This window comes from Lithobates pipiens, unplaced genomic scaffold, assembly GCF_037356315.1.
Source record: "Lithobates pipiens isolate NorthernLeopardFrog02 unplaced genomic scaffold, aLitPip1_a1.2 Scaffold_19, whole genome shotgun sequence".
In the NCBI taxonomy this organism is placed as follows: Eukaryota; Metazoa; Chordata; class Amphibia; order Anura; family Ranidae; genus Lithobates; species Lithobates pipiens.
Genome location: NW_027507764.1, coordinates 65,943,518 through 65,949,834, shown reverse-complemented (window position 1 = coordinate 65,949,834; position 6,317 = coordinate 65,943,518). Strand labels below are relative to the sequence as shown.

General features: G+C 46.2%; 1 protein-coding gene across 1 annotated transcript in view; it reads left to right on the top strand.

Annotated features, from left to right (window-relative positions):
• The first annotated feature begins 1,982 nt into the window (after positions 1–1,982).
• LOC143996039 (metalloreductase STEAP4-like) overlaps positions 1,983–6,317 on the top strand; it is a 45,904-nt gene continuing 41,569 nt past the window's right edge. Inside the window, exon 1 of the mRNA XM_077490843.1 lies at positions 1,983–2,131. The gene's annotated coding sequence lies outside the window, so the exon portion shown is untranslated. The remainder of the gene's footprint in view (positions 2,132–6,317) is intronic.

Genomic DNA, 6,317 nt, shown 5'->3' with positions numbered 1-6,317 from the left:
CGTGATTACGTTATTTTGTTACAACGGGACTACGTTCACGCTAGTAGCCAATAGCTTTGGTGTAGGAATTTGATCTGAGCATGCGTGGCACTTTGTCCGATCGGAATTCTCTACACATGATCGGAGTATGTCCGATCGGAGCATTTTGTCGGAAAATTTTACCGGCAAGTTGGAAAAGTTGGTCCGTCGGATACGCCGACAGAAACAGTCCGATGCAGACCACACACAGTCGGAATATTCGACAAAATGGTCTGATCGGACACATTCCGTCGGAATCTCCGACCGTGTGTACAAGGGCTAATATTACCCTGTTATATTACAGAACAGAAACTCCCTAAATACTGAGACAACCATAAGGCTACTTTCACACTAGCAGCATTGTTTACTGCCCCCCTGAAAAGCATTCTGGAGCTTTGCAGGCATTCAGTAGGCGATGCAGTTTCTTTTTTTGGCTTTTGTTACTGTTGGTCCGTTATCTTGCATTGTGAGACTGCGCCGCAACTGCAAGGTAAGCGTTTGGATTGTGGTTGCGGAGTGGTCCCATCCACTTACATGGCAGAGTTCGACAGGCAGTCCCACCTATTGTTGCTCCTCACTGAAAAGCATCACGGCGGCTTCAATGTGTACTCACCCAAGTGGCACCATGTCAGCTTGTAGGTGGGCAGCTGGGAGGCTTTAAAATTGCAAATAAACTTTTTGTATTTACCACCCCCTGGCTGCCCTTGTTCAAGGAGCCTAAGACTGATACTCCTCTGAAAAGTGATCCACACTCAGAGGCAATTGACAGGCAATATATTGGCACCTGCTTTAACCCTCTAAAATGCCACACTACCACACCGCGATGGTTGCAACACTGCCATAATCACTTGAATGGAGTGCGTTTGGTGGCTGTTAGTGCTCACGGAATGCGACAGGGGGTATAATTCCTGCCCTGCCCGCAAAGCATCATGGCCACGGAATATGTAGCCAATGCCTTTGCAGCTTAAAGTGGTAGTAAACTCTGCTACACCACTTATACCTATAGGTAAGCCTATAAGAAGGCTTACCTGTAGGTATTCTGAACAGTGGCGACCGGTGGTAATTTTTTTTTGGTGGGGGAGGCGGCAAACAGTGACAACACCATCCACCCCACCCCCCGTTGCTTGGTCGGGTCCGGAGCACTTACCCCATCTTTTGGCCGGCAGCGCTTTTCCGGTGGCTTCCCCTGCTCTCCGCGGGCATCATGGCAGTGGTAGTGGCGGCTTCCCCTTCCCCTGCTCTCCACGGCTTCCGTTTCCTCCCTCCTCCTCGGCGGCCAATCGAGACGCTTCTTTACTTTTTTTTGGCCAATCGGGAAATGGGTCTCATACCTGCTTCCTGATTTGTCGGGAGGAGGATCAGTGTTTCCGCATACCCGGAAGGAAGACCAGGTGAGGATGGAAGCCCTTTCAGTGGTGACGGCACAGCACTGGAAGGCTTTGTTCTAAGGTAAGTTTCTCATAATGTACTAGTATGCATACTAGCACATTATGACATTGCCTTGCAGGGACTTTTTTTTTTTTTTTTTTTTAACCAGTTGCGATTTACTACCGCTTAAAGGTTAAGCGGTTGGGAAAACTCTGTATTTTTACTGCCCCCTACACACACACACACACCAACCGCAATTGTAAATAAGCCCTGGAACCTGCACATTTAAAAATAATTCACAAATGATAGCTGTACATTTCTTCTATAATGGGTTCCTTTCAAGTCACCTTTTTCTGTTTGAATTCCTTTAAAGGTCTCAGAAAGCTAAAAAAAGAAAATGTTTATCTGCCAGGTGAGTTCACTCAGTTGATCGGACATGACTGCGTTATGCGGGTGAACGTCTTGTTATGCAATTTTTCTATCAATGGGATACATTTTAATCCAAGAAAAATATTTTTTTCTCTTACGAAAGCTTGGGGTTTTCCCGAAATAATCCTTCTCCAACTTCAAGTATGAAGGGAGTGGTTTGAAGTTGGCAGACCTTACTCAGTAATAAACTCAGATCTCCACAACCCCGGCCGAGGCTGCAGAAAATTATTTGGACAGAACTGAACGTCTTCGGTAAAGCTCCGGATTAAGTGACTTGTCCTTGCTCGTCCCTTAGACTGGGGAATAAGACACAGGGGTAAGTGCTCCTAGACCTTCTGAGAAAATACAATGTATATTAACGATAATATAGAAAAGAGGAACTGCTGTCTGCAGCTGCCTGGATTCCATTTCTTTTACCTCCTGGCTCATTTCTGATTGGTTGGTTTTGGTCCAACTTTAAAAAAAAAAGCCCCAATCTGCTCAGTTCAGCAGTCCCTGATGGAGATGGATTGGGGACTGTGGAAGAGGGGGTGGGGGGGAGGATTTACCCCTTAGGTTCCACAGTGAGTATAACAAGCATGTTCTACTGCATATACAGACTGATTTTACTGTTGTGGGTTTAGTAACACTTTAAGGGAGATTTATTAAAACTGGAGAGTGCAAAATTTGGTGCAGGTCTGCATAGAAACCAATCAGCTTCCAGGTTTCATTGTCAAAGCTTAAATGAAGAAGCTGAAATTAGAAGCTTATTGGCTACCACACACAACTGCACCAGATTCTGAGTGCTCCAGTTTTAGTAAATTTCCCACTAACTGCTGCTTCATTCCTCTGCTATATGCAGGAGTCATTTGTGACACGTTTTCCAAGAGAAAAAAAAAAGGTGATAGGGGAGGGATCTCCAGCACACAGCCTGTGATTGACCATCTCAGATCTGTTCCTGTAGGCTGTGTGAAGGGGTGTCCCTTCCCTCCAATCAGCTCTCGGAGCTCTCCTCACTGAGCTCAGCATAGTGTCATTTCAGCTCTCCACCCCCTTTTTTTCTGAAATCTCAGACAAGCTCATAGGCGTGCACACACGTTGTTCCAGGTGTGTACACAGGGTGCCAGGTGTGGCACACCCTAATCGCCCTGTGCTGTGCAGATTACCCCAGATGATTGGCAGCAGAGGAAGGGACTGGGGAATCTGTCTCCTCAGTCATTTTCTCAATAGTGAGACATTAGGGGTCTAGACCCCTGATGTTCACCAAAACCGCCCAACGGGGCTCCCAAAAAAATTGTAAAAAAATAAATAAATAAAAAAGATTGTAAAAAAAATATTGTAAAAAGATAAGTAATAAAAAATAAAGATAAACTACTGACATGGGTCAGTGCTCTACTGCTATATATATTGTATATACAGTATTTATACACACACGCATTTGTGTTTGAGGGTGCACACCCTAATGCACACACCTATGGACAAGCTTTATAATTTCTGAATTTCCATCAGATGTAGAAAAGAGAAGATTGCAGATAAACAAGTATAACTTATGTAGGAGGATTTGTTTCATTTACAACCACTTAAATGCATTCATTTTCTTTTTTTTAGCCCAGCTTCACACGGACTGCCGGTTAGAAATCATGCGGGTTCAGCTGAACTCACACGATTTCATACCATCATGTCAGTCCGGCCGAGAGCGATTTCAGAGACATCTGTGTGGATTCATGCACAGATGTTACAAATTGCCCACCAAAGTCACCAAAAGTAGGACAGGAAATACATTTGGGAATCTGTATCCGCAAAGTCAGCACCATCCCAATTCGGACAGTTCCATTGCCGGCAATAGCCTCAAATTTGGACATGTCAAATCGCATGCCAAATTGATCCAATGTAAACCTGGGCTTAAGCTTTTTTTTTCCCTTTACTTTCACCTGGTGAAAACACACTTCCTGTTTTAGGGTGTCTCCCCTCTGGATGGAGAATCAAAGGAGCCACCCATGGACAGCAGCATTGTCAAGCTGTGAAGAGGGTAGTAATAAGCTGGCCATTTGCTCTGCTGATAATTCGGCTGAAATTCGCTCACCGGGTAGCCCTTTCAGCAGTGGCAGCTGGTGGGTTTTATTTTGTTGGGGGGGTGAAGGTGGCACTCCCCCCCTCCCATTGTCTGCCGGTCAGTCCAGCATTTACCCTGTCTAGGTGGTTGGTGGCGAGCGGCGGCGCCAGTGTCCTCTGCTCCAGCACAGTAGACCCAATGCAGGTGGCGGGCGACGGCTCCAGTGTTATCTGCTCCAGCACGGTGGACCCGATGCAGGTGGCGGGTGGAGGCTCCAGTGTCCTCTTATCCAACACGGTGGACCCGATGCATGTGGCGGGCGGCGGCTCCAGTGTTATCTGCTCCAACACGGTGGACCCGATGCAGGTGGCGGCCGGAGGCTCCAGTATCCTCACCGCCCCCCCTAAGGGCTAGGCGTCCAATAGGATTTTGGCCAATCGGTAAACAGGTCTCATGACCAGCTTCCTGATTGGTGGGGGAGGAGATTTAGTGTGACAATAACGAATTAATGGGTCAATTGGGTGGGATCAGGGAGCAGGCTGGCCTTTTTTTAAGCCTATTAGAGCCTCTGGCTCTAATCACGTGCTTCAAAAAAACACCCCCTCCATTGGAATCCACAGTCCAGCGCCCTGTATGTAGATCGGGGGGCCGGAAGCATGGATGGGGAGTGGCACCTGTGCGCCCCTAATGGACGGGCCGCCACTGCTTTTTAGCCCATCCCACCCAACATCTTTCAATTGAAAATTGTCAGCCAAACAGTGGCTGCAACCAATCAGCCGACAGCTGGCAGCACAAGCTGTCAAACTGCAATAGCCACAACGGGAGATTTGTCCATCTGAGTAAATGGAGGAATTGTTAGATTTTGTTCCCTCAGCCCACAGGCTAAACCAAAAAATCTTTATGGGTATGGCCAGCCTTAGATGCACTAGCAGATATTCATCTTTTAGTCTTTTTAACTTTATTTTTAGCTGTTGATCCAGCCAATAACATACTTTCTGCCTTAGCCATTTGGCCTCTGGAAGGTTTTACCCACTTCAAGACCAAGCCATTTTTTGCTATTTAGCACTGCGTTACTTTAATTGCAAATCGCTTGGTCTTGTAACACTGTACCCAAAATAAATTTATATCATTTTTTTTTTTTTACACAAACGGAGCTTTCTTTTGGTGGTATTTGATTACCACAGTTTTTTTTATTTTTTATTATATAACTGGAAAAACTACAGAAAATGTTGAAAAAAATTTATTTAAAATTTCTGTTATAAAACATATCCAATACGGTCAAATTCCTTCATAAATTTAGGCCAAAATGTATTCTGCTACATGTCTTTGGTGAAAATCAAACTGCATTTTTGTGGGCACTATACTATTGGGGACACTAGTATAGTTCTGATCATGATCAAAATGCTGATCTGTACAGAAAAGTAATGGTGGCGATCATCGTCTTATAGTGTGACTGATAGTGTGGTGGACAATCTGGTTTAACAGACACTGGCTGGGAAGGACACTAATGTCCCTTAGGCCGGGTTCACACCGCTGCGATGCGGGAACGCCGCGAATCCGCGGCGTTTTCCCGCATCGCACACCTCCCGCCGGCAGTTCACACTGCCCTATGCGGACGGCTGGGAGTGTCAATGTTATGTTAATGACACCCCCAGATCCGTCGGCATATCGCAGTGCGATCTGCCGACTCGCACAGGAATCGGATCGCATGGTGTGAACACCAATGCGATCCGATTCTGTTGCGGACCCAAAAAAGGGTCCCGTGCGAGTTTGCTGCGGGAGCGCTGCGAATTCAGCCATACTATCTGTATGGCTGAACTCGCATTGCTACGGAGATCGGATGTGATTTGCTGTGCGAATCACATCCGGATCTCCCCCCGCAGCAGTGTGAACCCAGCCTAACACACGATCCAAAAATCGGACGAAAAATACCGCTTTTGATGGGATCGTATGATAATCGGGTCATTAGTACAAAGCTTTTTGAGGGCTGACCATGACAGTTCATCCGATATTATTCGATCAGACAAGCACAAAAATTTTCCTTGTACGATACCAGATTGTACGATTTATCGTTTAGTCAGTGCAGTTGTCATCCAAAAATATAATACAAATACATTACAACAGATGACATCACTTCCGATTTTTTTTTTCTGTCGTACGAGAATTTTTGCGACTAAAGCCGCGTACACACGGGCGGACTGTCTGTCCAACTTAGTCCGCCGAAACACATTTTAGCGGACAGTCCGCTCGTGTGTGGGCTTCAGCTGACTTTTTCAGCGTGCAGTCTGGCGGACTAAGTATTTCGGAATTTCCGTAATATTGTCCGTCCAACTTTGGTTTCAGCGGACAGTCCTCTCGTGAGTAGGCTAGTTGGACGGACTAAGTATGGCGCATGCTCAGAAAGGATTTACACGGCCGAAGGTTGCATTGCTGTGTATTGGACTTCCTATTTCTAGTCCCGTCGTACGTG